This window comes from Salvelinus sp. IW2-2015, unplaced genomic scaffold (assembly GCF_002910315.2).
Source record: "Salvelinus sp. IW2-2015 unplaced genomic scaffold, ASM291031v2 Un_scaffold4529, whole genome shotgun sequence".
NCBI lineage: Eukaryota > Metazoa > Chordata > Actinopteri > Salmoniformes > Salmonidae > Salvelinus > Salvelinus sp. IW2-2015.
The window spans coordinates 14,237-30,107 of record NW_019945799.1 but is presented as its reverse complement, the minus strand read 5'-3'; the positions used below and the strand labels follow the sequence as shown (position 1 = coordinate 30,107).

Sequence of the window (15,871 nt, the reverse complement as noted above, 5' to 3'; positions counted from 1 at the left end):
GCAGCCTCACTCTGCCCATGATGTAGCTATCACCTCTATCTGTCCTCTGCAGCCTCACTACCATGATGTAGCTATCACCTCTATCTGTCCCTGCAGCCTCACTCTACCCATGATGTAGCTATCACTCTATCGTCTTCTGCAGCTCACTCCACCCTGATGTAGCTATCACCTCTATCTGTCCTCTGGCCTCACTCTACCCATGATGTAGCTATCACCTCTATCTATCCTCTGCAGCCTCACTCTACCCGTGACGTAGCTATCATCTTTATCTGGGCAGGCGAGTGCATCCGACTGTCAGACATCAGTAGATTTGTAATTCAACACATCTGTGTGTACTGCAGAAAAACAATAATACATGAATGATTTGAAGAACATCAATAACATACACTTAAAATGTAAAATACATTTCTGTGAGATCAATTTGAAATATATACCTTTCCCAGTAATTTCCTTAGACACCTGCTTGCTCATGGACTTCTGAAGGTCATTCAGGCACTCTTTGAAATGCTTGCATTGATTACACAAGTCCCTGTCTGTCTGGAAGATGTTTGTTTCATAGGTGTTGTAGAAAAGAAACCTACTCAGATTCTCCATGTGTTTGCAATGGTTTGCTTCTTCTGTCCAATCTTTGCAAGCTTGGTAAAAAAGGACCTGCTTTTGACCACGTCATAGACAAATCCAGGGATGGTTTGGTGGAGTCCATGTAAACAAAAAACCTTGACACATATACAACCTGTACATGAAAATAATGTTAGTTACATAGTTAATTAATAACTATTTAGAATTTAGTCATTCTCATTAAAATATTTAAACAGTTAAATTAAAGTAAAATTGCTGTACATGCCTCCTGTTTGAAATTGGAATGTTGTGGACGTCACGGAGATATTTGCCAAATCCAGCCAGCAGATCACCATCCAGAGGGTGCTCTTGGTATAACCACTGCTTTGCATCCCCTTTGTCAGTTTGTTGTCCCATGACTTGTTCTCTGGTCTGGAAAACATTTGTTATGCAGATTAGAATAAATCAAATACATCCATGTTCACTTATATACTTATGTGTATACTTGTTTCTGAGATGATTTCTATTTGTATTTACTTACAGTTGGTACAAGGCAGACTGGTTCTCCTCTATGTTGATGTCTGATTCTGCAGCTTCAGTTGGTGCAACACATGAGCCACTTCCACTTGGCTGAAATATCACACAGATAAACAAAAACATTGATATTATATTACAATCAAACAACAGTTCAAATGAGTTAAATTATTATGTAACTTGGCATATATATTATTTATCAGTGTCAAAAATAGCTTACCCGTGTATTTGTTTGTCTTCTGGCTTGTTCTTAATAATGTGACCAGTTTGTTCAAGCTTCTGGATCAGGAGTCGGAGTGRGTCTTGTTGTATAACGATACAACTGAGTAAGCTGTAGTCAACCATCCTGCCTTGCCAAAGATGCTGTACCATGGAATCTCGGGCAGCGGCGACTTCTTGATCAATCTCTTGTTTTGGTTTTAGCTTCATGCACACTCTGTTGAGGTGCACAGAGATGTTGTTCTGGTTCTTCAAGCAAAATCTGCAGACAATAGGGATCCTTCTTTGTTTTCTGTAAGACAGTAAATACACAATAAGTACATGTCATGAAGTTACTACTTAATAAAACATATACAGATTGATTTACAAACAAATAAAWAAAACTTTGTTTGGTTTGCCAAACATTTTGCACAATTAACAAAAATARARAATTTAACATTTTTATTTAACTAGGCAAGTCAGTTAAGAACAAATTCTTATTTACAATGATGGCCTACCAAAAGACCCCCTGCGGGGACTGTGATTAAAAACACACATCACAACAAGAGAGACAACACAACACAACACTACATAAAGAGAGACCTAAGACAACATAGCATGGCAGCAACACATGACAACACAGCATGGTAGCAACACAAAATAACAACATGGTAGCAGCGCTAAACATGGTACAAACATTATTGGGCACAGACAACAGCACAAAGGGCAAGAAGGTAGAGACAACAATACATCACACAAAGCAGCCACAACTGTCAGTAAGAGTGTTCGTGAGTGAGTCTTTGAATTAAGAGATTGAGATAAAACTGTCCAGTTTGAGTGTTTATTGCAGCTCGTTCCAGTCGCTAGCTGCAGCGAACTGAAAAGAGGAGTGACTCAGGGATCTGTGCGCTTTGGGGACCTTTAACCGAATGCGGCTGGCAGAACGGGTGTTGTATGTGGAGGATGAGGGCTGCAGTAGATATCTCAGATAGGGGGGAGTAAGCCCGATGAGGGTTTTATAAATAAGCATCAACCAGTGGGTCTTGCGACMGGTATACAGAGATGACCAGTTTGCATTYGTGGCAAATCTMATGTCCTACGACAGAGGAAACCATGTCTAGATTTAACTAACTTTAGAGAAGGACAGTGTACCGTCTAGCCATACTCCCAAGTACTTGTATGAGGTGACTACGTCAAGCTTTAAACCCTCAGAGGTAGTAATCACACCTGCGGGGAGAGGGGCATTCTTCTTACCAAACCACATGACCTTTGTTTTGGAGGTGTTCAGAACAAGGTTAAGAGCAGAGAAAGATAAGAAAGCTTTGTTGTAGAGCGTTTTAATACAAAATCCAATAAATAGCATTATGTCAATACTTATACACCTATTATTACTAGTGCTAGCAGAGATACTACTAACATTAATAACAGCAAGATGATAATACTAGTAATATAGATTGAAAAATTAAAGAGTTAACTTACCGTGAACCAGTAGCAGTTGCAGATGCCATCTTGCTCCAAAAGGAAGACAGTACTTGGAATTTCTCAAAGAAATCTCTGCAGAATAAGTAAAAAAGCAATAATCCCAAATCTCAGCTCCCAGAAGGGAAAAGTGTAGCTCTCAGTTGGAAATGCTGTTCTGAACTAGATGATATCCTGTTGCTTAGGTCAATAATGTACCATCAGATAGGCCCAACCCTTTTCCACATTAAAATATTCCATTCAGGGTAAACTGACACATTAGCAGAGTAGTTGAGAATGGCTTGTTCTATAGAAACAGTCACTTGGAAGACTGTACCAGTTTCACATAATTTAAAACTAGAAACTCTCTGAGATGCCACCACACTCAGTTTCCCTTCTGAACTGGCTCCGCTTTATTTAACTTAAACGAATCATGACGCGGCATACAATATCAACAGCGACAATGGTAGGCTGCGATTTAAGTGATAATTTGACTGTCAAATCCACGTATTGGTGTTTGGCCTGCGCATCTCAGCACGTGACAAAATCAACGGCACAAACCAAAGATATGATCTGTTTTAATCAACCTTATGCTACCGTAATGACTACATTTCACACTAACTTCACCAATCGGATGTAAAAAAAAATTGTAATTCTACTAAATGTTATGGAGTGAAAATGCAAGCTTGTGTAAGGTAGTAACAGTAGCACAAAATGTCCACATTGGAGAAATTAAAGCATTATGCAATATTAATGACAAAATAATTATACATGCCAATTTAAAATGAAAGCATATTTTGCCCACTCACAAACCATGGCAAAAATGAGATATTTCTCACTCATTTAACCACAGAGTTTAAAATGCTCCCCAATACAGTTTTACCAGGTGCTCTAGACCCTCCACAGGGTCTGTGCAGCAGGATGAACCTTACTAACACAATAGAAGAGGTTGTGGTAGACATGGGCCATCAGAGGAGAGTTCACAGCTCTTTCACTCTGAACATTCATATCAATGACTCACCCTGAAATGGACCATCAATACCAGAGTTCTAGAGGCTATTACATAATCAACTGGGCATTTCAACAGCTGGGCTCACAATAGTCTTCCTGAGTCCAAACAGGAAACACAAAAATGTACATAATATACATTGCACTCAATTTACATTACAATTTAGTAATTTAGCAAATTCTCCCATCCAGAGCTAGTGCATTCATCTTAAAATAATCCCTAGAGACAACCACACATCACGTGCCTAATACAATGCAAAATGTCTCTCTACAGTCCCCGTTGTGCCGTAAGGTGTTCTTCCATCTGTTAATGAATGTACTGTTTTTATTGCTAGCTTGAGTTACCTGGGGAGGCAGAGAGTTCCATGTAGTCATGGATCTATTTAAAACTGTGCGTTTCCCATCCCATCCCATCCCACATTTCAGGTAAGACCCAGATGCAGGCAACGTTGGAGTAAAAACAGTTTATTAATACAACAGGGACAGGCAAAGGTACAGGGCAGGCAGAATGGTCAACACCGGGAAAACAGGAACGACCGAGAGACAGGAGCAATGGAAAACCACTGGTAGGCTTGACGAAACAAAACAAACTGGCAACAGACAAACAGAACACAGGTAAAAACACAGGGGAAGATGGGCGACAGATGGAGGGGGCTGGAGACAATCACATCAGACTGTGTAAACAGATCATGGTGTGAAACTCTTCCTACAGTCAGGAGAAAATCTTTATTCCTGCACTGATGTATTTTTAAGTGTATTTCAAGCTTTGATAGAATTGGGGAAATCTCCTCAGTGTGGGCAGTGGTGAGACCTCTTTGCTCTGTGATCTTCCTGCTGTTGCTCTCTGGATGTAGAGAATGTCTCAACATGGTCTCCTGTGTGAAACAACACAGAAGAACCAGTCAGTTGGCGTGTGTCACAACATCATCGGACTGAGCTTGTTGTCATTGCAGGCAATCTCAACGCTGTGCGTACAGGGAAGACATCCTCCCCCTCATGTGGTACCCTTCCTGCAAGCTCATCCTGACATGACTCTCCAGCATGACAATGCATCAGCTATACTGCTCGTTCTGTGCGTGATTTCCTGTTAGACAGGAATGTCAGTGTTCTGCCATGGCCAGCGAAGAGCACGGATCTCAATCCCATTGAGAACGTCTGGGACCTGTTGGATCGGAGGGTGAGGCTAGGGACATTCCCCCAGAAATGTCCGGGAACTTGCAGGTGCCTTGTGGGTAACATCTCACAGCAAAAAACTGGCAAATCTGTGCAGTCCATGAGGAGAGATGCACTGCAGTACTTAATGCAGCTGGTGGCCACACCAGATACTGACTGTTACTTTTGATTTTGGCCCGCCCCTTTGTTCAGGGACACATTATTCCCTTTCTGTTAGTCACATGTCTGTGGAACTTCTTCAGTTTATGTCTCAGTTGTTGAATCTTATGTTCATACAAATATTTACACATGTTAAGTTCACTGAAAATAAACACAGTTCACAGTGAGATGACATTTTTTTTTTGCTGAGTTTAGGTGCCTGTACAGTTTATATTTAGTGCAGGAGCTCCATAATACTTCTGAGCTAATGTTCTATGAGAGGAACATGAGCTCAAGCAGTAGAAAATTAGTGACGGTACTCAGCTCTGATGAGCTCCTGTCCAACAAGCACTGATCTCATTTCAATAGATCAGGTAGTGTCGTGAAATATAACTAAAAAATACCCCTTTTACCAGAACTTGTGTAATCAATATAGACTTTATTACCAGCGTAACATAGCCGAGCCCTTCCATGGAAGGACCCTATTACAAATGAACAAGAGCTCTCCATGGGAAGAGACTAAATTCTCATATTACAGAGTCTGCCTATAGGATTCTTGCTTTGCATAACATATAGAATCCCCCCCCTCTATATGAAAATAGCTTCCCTTGACCTTTCTCCATTATTATCTTTTCATCTCAGAGCTTGCTTGTTAACGCCCACATCTGACAGCTGTATTGGTTATAATGGTAGCAGGGCCCTGGTCCTACATGTTCCATTCCTTATATAGCCATTCTGTCTCAGCTCTTCAAAGTGGACAGCCTAAATGCTGCTAATAATGGAAATGTAATCATAGTCATGAGTTTTGCTCCCACAGAGCTAAGCATTGACAACAATACATAATTCATTCATATTAGACAAAGTACACGCTTTAACATAGGCTACACAACGTAAGTGCACTTAACCCATTGTAAGCGCAACCATTTAATTGTCTCTCTGGTGCACCTGCACTGCCTGCATTTTAGTCCGTTGACACAGACCGAGTGGGCGCCACCATTTTACCAACTCGTGAATTTTACACAAAACCAATAACAAATAAATGGATTCTTTATGAAATTACCTTGAGGAAATTATGTACATACGACAACAGACCAAAGTCTCTAGCTATGTGACTTGTAAAATAGTTATCACGTTCACTCGGATTTAAAAAGACAAAAATAACACAAAATATTTACCAAACGTGATAATACATTTTCAGATTTGTTTAGCCAGCATGTTATGCCATGTTCTTTCGATATTAGAAAGTTTAAACGTGCTATTAGTTACATACCTGWAGTAATACATTTGAAACGGATAGTCAAGTTATCTTTATTCTGAAGAATGGTTCGCGGATTCCCGGAACTTCCTGTTCCCCCTTACGTGCAATACGGGATCCCTGGGATGGCCCTATCCTATTACATTTACAAGTAACATTGTTAAGGTTAAAGATAAACTTAAAACGCTAAAACAAACCATTATATCATGTTCTCATCTGTACTTAATAATATACAATGAAAGGACGCTTAAAAAACGCAGGAAAAGCGAAATATTAGACTTTTGTAAAACGCMTCTTCGGTATTGGGTTGGCGGATCGCATCCAACTTTTAAGGTGCATACACCGCCACCTAATGTAACTGTTATTGGACTACCCCATTAATATTTCTTCATTAGTCATGTTCCTCTTCAGAAATTGTCAAACACTTTGTAAGTACTTGTAAAATGTAGGTCGCCACCATGTTGGACTGACGTCATCGGAATGGAAGTGTAAAATTGTGTCTCGGTGCAACTCGACACACAGCGGTAAATTAAAATAAAATGGAAGAAAACCAAGCCATCGAAGCGGTCTCTGTTCAACCCTTGGCATATGCRTTTGAACCTGTTAGTCGTGGTCCCCTAGTAGTACCTGGTATGGGGTCKTTTTCGTCTCACAATTCAAAGAAGCAGGGAGGCATGTCGAGAACGGGGAGAATAATGTTGAGTGCGCATGGAGAGAGTAGAGATAAAACATGTCTAAGGCGCAGAGGATCATGTTGAGGAGCTGAGACATAGTTGAGAGCTCAGGGGAAAAAGTTGCATGCCCAGAAATTGGAATTGAGAGTAAGAAATTACATGTCTGGCATCAATCTCCCTGCTCATTGTATCCAGTGTAATTGGGAGGCCCATAGGGTGGCGTACAATTGGCCCAGCTTCGTCCGGGTTTGGCCGGCATAGGCAGTGATTGTAAATACAAATTTGTTTTTTTTACTGACTTGCCTGGTTAAATAAAGGTTAAATACTCTCGAAATTCACATGTGATCTGTGCTCYCAAATCTACAATGACGTCTTACTCAAATATGACTGGCAGCCTTATTGACCAATCATAACACTGKTTTTTGTTACAGTGCATTTGATTGACTAGCAAAATGGAAGGCGGGACACATACCTTTTTTTTTTACACCCCCAGGGAGCTAGCCAATCGGAATCCTGCAAAGTGGTTCTTCCCAGGTTGAAAGCTAGCAAGCCAATTAAGCCTAATACCGTTGGTAAAAAAAAAAATATATTTTTTAATGTAAAGTTTTCCCAGTGGATATCTGTAACGTAGACTCAGTAATTCCTGTATAGGTGTCCTTTTTCTGATGTGATCAGACATTCCTTCGGATTTAATCTCACTCAGATTAATGTCGCCTGGCCATATAGACACCGAACAATGAGCTAAAAAGCTAGTCTGTGATATAGCTACTAATGTCACACATTGCATTACATCCTGGCTATGTATTATCAACTGGCTTGCTATATTAGGAAGCTCTGAGGGGAAACAATTATATTATATTATCTATCTATAAAAATTATAAAAAACCCATTAGGTAGCTAGGTATCTTAACACAATGGGATTGTTGTCACGCTGTCTGGTCTCTGTTTCACTGTTAGCTTAGCCTGTTGGATGAGCTAGCTAGCTAGCTAGCTGGTTGGAACTGCTGGGGAAGAGCTAATTGTATTAGGTGGCCTTCCAACTTGCAAACCCTTCAACACCCCATTGTTAGAGCTTAATATACTGTATCCCTGGAACCATAATGAGGATCAGGCTGTTGAAATGCAGTTGATTATGTAAATAGTCTTGTCGAACTCTGGTATTGATGGTCCATTTCAGGGTGAGTCGTTGATATGAATGTTCAGAGTGAAAGAACTGTGAACTCACATGTGATGGCCACATCTACCCAACTCTTCTTATTGTGTTAGTAGCACCACAGCATTTTAGGAAGCCATTGTTCAAATGTTTCATACACTGCAGTAACAATGGAGGGGATGTGGCTGCACAGGGGAGGACCAGGAAGTTGATCTCAGACTTCTTTTTAGAACTGGGATCCTATCCAGAGTTTCCAGGTTGGACAGTGAGGACAAACCCAGCCTCCCTCTCCTTCCACACTCCAAATCTAGTCGCTGGGTCCTGATTGTGACAGTGGACCCAGGGTTTATTAGACAAATAAAAATCAGGAAAACATTGAAGAACCAAAGTGCAATGACGTGAAGTGTAAGAATGGCGCTGCTAAGATCAGAGATTCATCTCCTGAGTACACACTTCGAATCTTGAGTACATACCTAGTCCCCTGAATACAAACCAAGTAATTTTACATACAGGACTTCAAGTTGGAAATAGTGAACTACTCCTTTAATGGAGTCTTAGGTTCTATGAAAGGAATGTTTCACAAATTTAACTTTATTGTAGTATTTTGTTCATTAGTCCTCTGCATCAAGTTTAAGATAGAGAACTTTCAGTATAGAGGAAAAAGTGTTTAGATAATGCAAATGATGTGAATGACCTAAATTATAATTGCATACATTTTGCATCATCACACTTTTTGCTATGTACTACAGTGTTTCCCAATCGTGGTCCTGGGGACCCAAAGGGGTGTGTTTTTTTGTTTTTGCCCTAACACTCACACCAGGATACATAAACAACTCAAGCCTTTGAATTGAAAAGGTTAGATGAGAGTGAGGGCAAAAACAACATGTACACCCCTTTGGGACCAGGTTGGGGAACACTGCTGTACTGAAAGTCCTCCATCTTCAGAACTTCACTGCTGACGTGCACATTATTGGGATTGTATCAGGGTGAGGAACCAAGGTGGACATTTGTAATTTGATTGAACTATCCCTTTTACAGTTCTTTGGAGTTACATTTAGTTAGAGGTGCATTTGTCCTAAACATACATTTATTTGATAAAGAAAGGTGCTTTTGTCATCTCTTAAGAAAGCTAGGTGAACTAACGAGGTGCTTGCATACTAATTTGGCTTCTATGGCTGCATCGCCTACGGGATCGATATGACAGCAGCCAGATAAAGTGCAGGGCTCCAAATCAAAAAACAGAAATCTCATAATTAAAATTCCTCAAAATACATGTGTTTAATATCATTTTAAGGTATTCTTGTTGTTAACACTAAGTGTCCGATTTCAATATGCTTTTCAGCGAAAGCACTACAAACATATTGTTAGGTCACCATCAAACCACAATAAGCACAGCCATTTTTCCAGCGAAAGATAAGCAGTCAGAAAAAGCAGAAATAGAGATAAAATAATCACTAACTTTGATTATCTTCATCAGATGACACTCATAGGACTTCATGTTACACAACACATGCATGTTTTGTTTGATAAAGTTCATATTTACAAAAAAATCGGAGTTTACATTGGTGCGTTAGATTCACTAGTTCCAAAAACATCCAGTGATAGTGCATAGCCACATCGTTAACAGAAATACTCATCATAAAGTAGATGATAATACAAGTTTATACACATGTAATTATAGATATACCTCTCCTTAATGTAACCGCTGTGTTAGATTTCAAAAAAACTTTACGGAAAAGCAAATCATGCAATAATCTGAGACGGAGCTCAGAACAATAGCCAAATTAGCGCCATGTTGGACTCAACAGAAACCAGAAAATACATGATAAATGTTTCTTACCTTTGATGAACTTCATCAGAATGCAGTCCTAGGAATCCAGGTCACAATAAATGCTTGATTTGTTCGATAATGTCCGTTATTTATGTCCAATTAGCTACTTTGGTTCGCGCCTTCGGTAAACAATTCTAAAGTCAGAAAGCGCCTCCACTATAACGTGACGAAATGTCCAAAAGTTCCGTAACAGTCAGTAGAAACATGTCAAACGATGTACTGAATCAATCTTTAGAATGTTGTTAACATGCATCTTGAATAACGTTCCAACTGGAAAATTAAATTGACTTCAGAAGAGCGATGGAACGGACGTCCTACTCATGTGAAGGTGCATGTGAATGCGTGATCAGCCGGTGGAAGTGATTACTCATTTCTGTCTCCTTCGGCCCCCTTCACATAGTCATCAGACAAATTTCTGTTGACTATTGACATCTAGTGGAAGCCGTAGGAAGTGAAAACTCATCTATTCGCTGCATTTCAATTGAGAGCATGGTTGAAAATCTGACAGCTCAGAAACAATTCACAGGATGGACTTCTCAGGTTTTGTGCCATATGAGTTCTGTATACTCACAGACATAATTCAAACAGTTTTAGAAACTTCAGAGTGTTTCTATCCAATATGAATAATATACATATATTAGAACTGGGACTATAAGGAGCAGGCGTTAATATGGCACTTGTGCACTTTCATCCAAGCGTACTCAATACTGCCCTGCAGCCATAAGAGGTTTTAAAGACATTTTGTCTTAGAAAAACTGATAGAAAAAGGACTAGTGGTGCTTGTGTCTGTTGTCTCATTTGAGAGCGCCATACTCGCAAGTTTTAGATGACTGAACTTTGGTTTACAAATTTGCTGCAAGAGGGAGGCGCGCAAGTTGGTGCAGAACAAGTTGTTATAGAATGGCAGCAAAAAGCCTTATTTACATGTTGCTTATTAGTGCATTTCACACTATTTTTGATCATAATTGGATTTTATGATTTGTATTAATGTCCTGCTTCATATAATGTTGTGTCATCACAAATGAACTGCATTATACTTTTAAAAACACTTCAACCAGTAAACAGGTTCTTTGGCTAGCTTTTGCTATAGCTATATAAATGAGCATTAGCATTCTGTAATCTTAGCGACTGCTCAAGCAAGATTCAAACAACATTGAAAGCGTATATAACTGCAAAAAGGGTATTTGTTTTAGAAGCAATAAAATGCAAATCTGCCGCAAGAGTCTCACACATCTGTCAGTGTGTCAAGTACTGGAAAAGGGTCTATAGCTACTTCCTCAAAATAATCAGATAAACTCAATAAATCTGTCATTAATGTTGACCAATCCCCAATGAAGGGGCTTAGACTTCAGCTACTGCCTCCAGGAAAAAAGTGTGTGCAGGAATAGCCGGGAATAAAACGTACAATTTCCAAAACAAAAACGTCACAAAATGTCGTCATAATATATGCAAAATTCTTACGCACCGTTTCTCTGTTTTAGTTGAACCTTTAACTAGGCGATTCTTATCGACTTATAGAAATCCACAAGGAGTCATCAGAACCATATTTGTTAAGGGAGTCAGCATATCAGTGTTTTTTTAAAGGCAGTAATGAGGCTGAATTAACTGTTTCGCTGCCAGATAAGACTGGATAGCCTAAGAAGAAGAAGATCTAACAATGGTTTCAGTAGTCCTACATGATGTAAGGATTCACTCCATGGTGCTGAAAGGAAAGCTCAAACTTTATGCTGGATAATTTAAATAATGTTACAAATAGGTTTTAGTAGTCGACATTGTCATTAATCTGGATTTAGACTGTCTGCTACTTCAGGACTAAGTGGGTACAACCTATACCATGTGACAATTGTAGGACTACTGAAACCATTGTTAGACTTTTTCTTAGCCTTCTTCTTAGGCGTCAGCATGTTTCACAACTTGCCTAGTTAAATAAGGTTAAATAATAATAATAAAATATGTATCACGCTAAAATAATATAACACATAGGGTGTTCACTCCTTAGGCCACCTTCCTTTCTGCTCGACTTCAGCTTCATGTCTGGGGTGGAAATCTACTTCTGAAAGTACCATGCTTAGTTCATGACATTCAGATTGAACTCTTTGCAAACAGCGACAAGTGCTGATGCAACAAGACACACTGGTTGCAATTGGAGAAATCGATTAATATATGTATAGAATAGGTAGGACTATTAATATACATTGGTGATTTTACCACTGTAATCAGATCACATTATTATGTATGGTCTATTGATAGCCCACTAACTCACGTGTTAAATGTGTAGTGTAGCCTACACTGTGTAGGACTATGAATTGGGAAGCTATAGGCTATTTGTTTATAGGCTAATTTATGTTCTGCCCGCAGACTAGCTAAAAGCCTAGTTGCAACCCCCGTTGTAATATTGTAAAATCAATCTCCCCCTTCACCATCACATGTCAGATAATTCAAACACGTGTGGACATAGTGCTAAAACTGAAGGACTCATTGTCTATGTGAATTGAAATGTTGTTCCCACAGTGCCCTCAGAAGAGGAATACAAGATATAATGTAGGTCTAAAACATTGGGCTGCAAAATGCACAGATGTGAGATATCAAAATTGTTAGTCACATGCGCGAATACAACAGTGTAGACACTACGTGAAATGCTTATTTAGCATTATTAGCCCCTAACAACAATGCATGTTTCAAAAATACAGATAAGAAATAAAAGTAACAAGTAATTAAAAGCGCAGCAGTAAAATAACAATAGGGGACTATATACAGGGGGCGGTACCGGTACAGAGTCAATTGTGCAGGGATTGTTAGTTGAGGTAATAGACATGTAGGTATAGAGTATTATTAAAGTGACTATGCTAGAATGAATAACAGAGAGTGAAGTTGTGTAAAGAGGGGGGGGGGGGGGGGAAGCTGTTTAGAAACCTCTTAGACCTAGACTTGGGTTCAGTACCTGCTTGCCATCGGTTAGCAGAGAGAACAGTCTATGACTAGGGTGGCTGGGTGCTGACAGTTTTTAGGTTCCTTCCTCTGACAACGCCTGTAGAGTCTGGATGGCAGGAGCTTGCTACAGTGTTGTCACTGTAGTCGCACATGTCCTCTACATTTTAATTCCAGGTTGCATATCACAATATTTAAGGACATATCAGATCTGCCTCTGTCCATAACAGTCACACCAAGCACTAGGGTTGTTGGTATAAGATTGAAATGGGTAAGAAGAATGTATCTGTGAAAACCTATGAGAATAGTTCCCCATACTCATTTTTTTATTTTATTTATTTAACCTTTATTTAACTAGGCAAGTCAGTTAAGAAACAATTCTTATTGTCAATGACGGCCTAGTAACAGTGTTAACTTGCTTTCAGGGGCAGAATGACAGATTTTACCTTTCAATCAGGATTCGATTTTGCAACTTTCCGGGTTACTAGTCCAACGCTCTAACCACTAGGCTACCGCCACCCTGATGTATAATTTAATGGAATACATGGATGGTACCACGTCTTCCGACAAACAGTTTGATCGTGTTTTACTTCGTGATTATGTTCTCACCCTGCTGCATGTATCTATGTATTCCATTTCAAATGTGTCTCCCAGTGCAGCTTTACTTCCGGGCTATTATGACACGTCTGTCATTTCTTCTATGTTCCTAGGTTTATAAATGAAAAACAAATATTGTTTTGGTCACTACCATTCACAAAATACCATGCTATATTTTTTTCATTGTACTACAAATCGTACATTTTTGTACAGTTCTTCACATCAGATGCTGCTGCATGCCTTGTGTCTCTCTTGACCATGGTCGGTCGGGCGCGGGCACAAACTCAAGGCCGCTCTCCACATCCCTCCAGTAGTTATTTAGCAAGCCTGAATACACATCACTCCGACAGACACAAGCAAAACTCTTGCATAAATGTAGCAGCCTTATACACCTAATCATTACGATCTGACATGCTGTATTGCATGGAAAATGTAGACTTCTAACAGCAGCTACATAAGTCTAGCTTACTATGCCCTGTCCTCTGGCCAGGGTAAACAAGCGTGTTATGTTGTGTATTATAATATACAGTATTTCACTTCAACAGTTTATTTCAATTAATTATACACAAGAAGAAGTTGCCCAGCATAAATTCATGTAACAACATTATTTTTCATTACATTCGTGTCATTTAGCAAGATGTGTTATCCAGAAGAGACTTACTCTTATCCAGAGAGACTTACAGGACAAATAAGGGTTAATTGCCTTGCTCAAGGGCACAATGCCAGATTTTTCACCTAGATTTTTCCGGATTCAAACCAGCGACCTTTCAGTTACTGGCCAAACACTCTTAACCGCTAGGCTACCTGCCACCAGATCAATTAACTTCTTAGTGATCCCTTCCCGCTCGAATCCCGTTAATGGGATTGATTTGACAACATCCAGTGAAATTGCAGCGCTCCAAATTCAAAAACAGAAATACTCAAGATAAGAATTCATAAAACATACAAGTGTTATACATCAAAATAAAGCTTAACTTCTTGTTGATCCAGTCGCTGTGTCAGATTTCAAAAACGCTTTACGGCGAAAGAAGACCAGGACAGCGCCCCGCATACAATCACATGAAAATCAGATAACAACCAGGCAGGTGCGCGACAAAAGTCAGAAATAGCGATATAATTAATGCCTTATCTTTGAAGATATTCTTCTGTTGGCACTACAAAATGTCCCAGAAACATCACAAATGGCCCTTTTGRTCGATAATGTCCTTCTTTATGTCGCAAAAATGTCCTTTTATTTGGCTCGTTTGATTCAGAAATACACTGGTTCCAACTTGCCTACAAAGTARCTAATAAATTACCTGTAAACTTGGTCCAAACATTTGACACTCACAAAGAACAGCCCTACTTCTTCATTTCTCAAAAGAAAAACATCAACCAATTTCTAAAGACTGTTTACATCTAGTGGAAGCCATAGGTACTGCAAACAGGTTCCTATTAAATAGGGCTTCCCATAGAAAACCAATTGAAAACACAGTGAGCTCAAAAAAAGAAATTCCTGGATGGTTTGTCCTCGGTGTTTCGCCTGCCAAATCAGTTCTGTTATACTCACAGACATTATCTTAACAGTTTTAGAAACTTTAGAGTGTTTTCTATCCAAATCTACCAAGTATATGCATATCCTAGCTCCTGGGCCTGAGTAACAGGCAGTTTACTTTGGGCACGCTTGTCATTCAGATGTAAAAATACTGCCCCCTATCCCAAAGAAGTTTTAACTTCAATACAGTTATTCAAATACATTCATCATCAATGACTAAAATAATGAATCTAGATTTAAAATACAATTTAACAAACACAAGTAGTCAATTCATAGCCTGTTTATCATTAAACAAAAGTTGTTTACTAATATAAATCATCCAGCCAAACTAATGCTAAAAACAGATCACACCATCTTTATCTGATATACACTGAGTGTACAAAACATTAGGAACACCTTTCTGATATTGAGTTGCACCCCCATTTGTCCTCAGAACAGCCTCAATTCATTGGGGCATAGACTCTCCAAGGTGTTGAGAGCGTTTCACAGGGATGCTGGCCCACGTGGACTCCAATGTTCCCACAATTGTGTCAAGTTGGCTGGGAGTGGATCTCTACTCCGAATAGCTCATTCCAACTCCTCCCATAGATGAACAATTGGATTGAGATCTGGTGACTRGGCAGGCCACTACAGTAAGCTGAATTCACTGTCATGTTCTTGGAARCARTCCTGGACAAGCCTAGTGGCATAATCCTGCTGAAAAAAACTATTTGCAGATTGATACACTGCTGCCAGGAAGGGATGCACCTGAGCAAAAAATGAGAAATTGCAGTTGCAGTGGGCTAAGGAATGAAAAAACTGGACAATGTGAAAAACATTGCCTCGTCTGAGC

At 39.5% G+C, this 15,871-nt stretch overlaps 1 long non-coding RNA gene across 1 annotated transcript; it reads right to left on the bottom strand.

Annotated features, from left to right (window-relative positions):
* Positions 1 to 865: 865 nt before the first annotated feature.
* LOC139026357 (uncharacterized) lies at positions 866 to 1,591 on the bottom strand. Its single transcript, XR_011478138.1, has 3 exons — positions 1,313 to 1,591; positions 1,100 to 1,188; positions 866 to 990 (listed from the first exon to the last, which is right to left on the bottom strand). It is a non-coding gene; the product is annotated as an uncharacterized lncRNA (long non-coding RNA).
* Between the last annotated feature and the right edge of the window lie 14,280 nt (positions 1,592 to 15,871).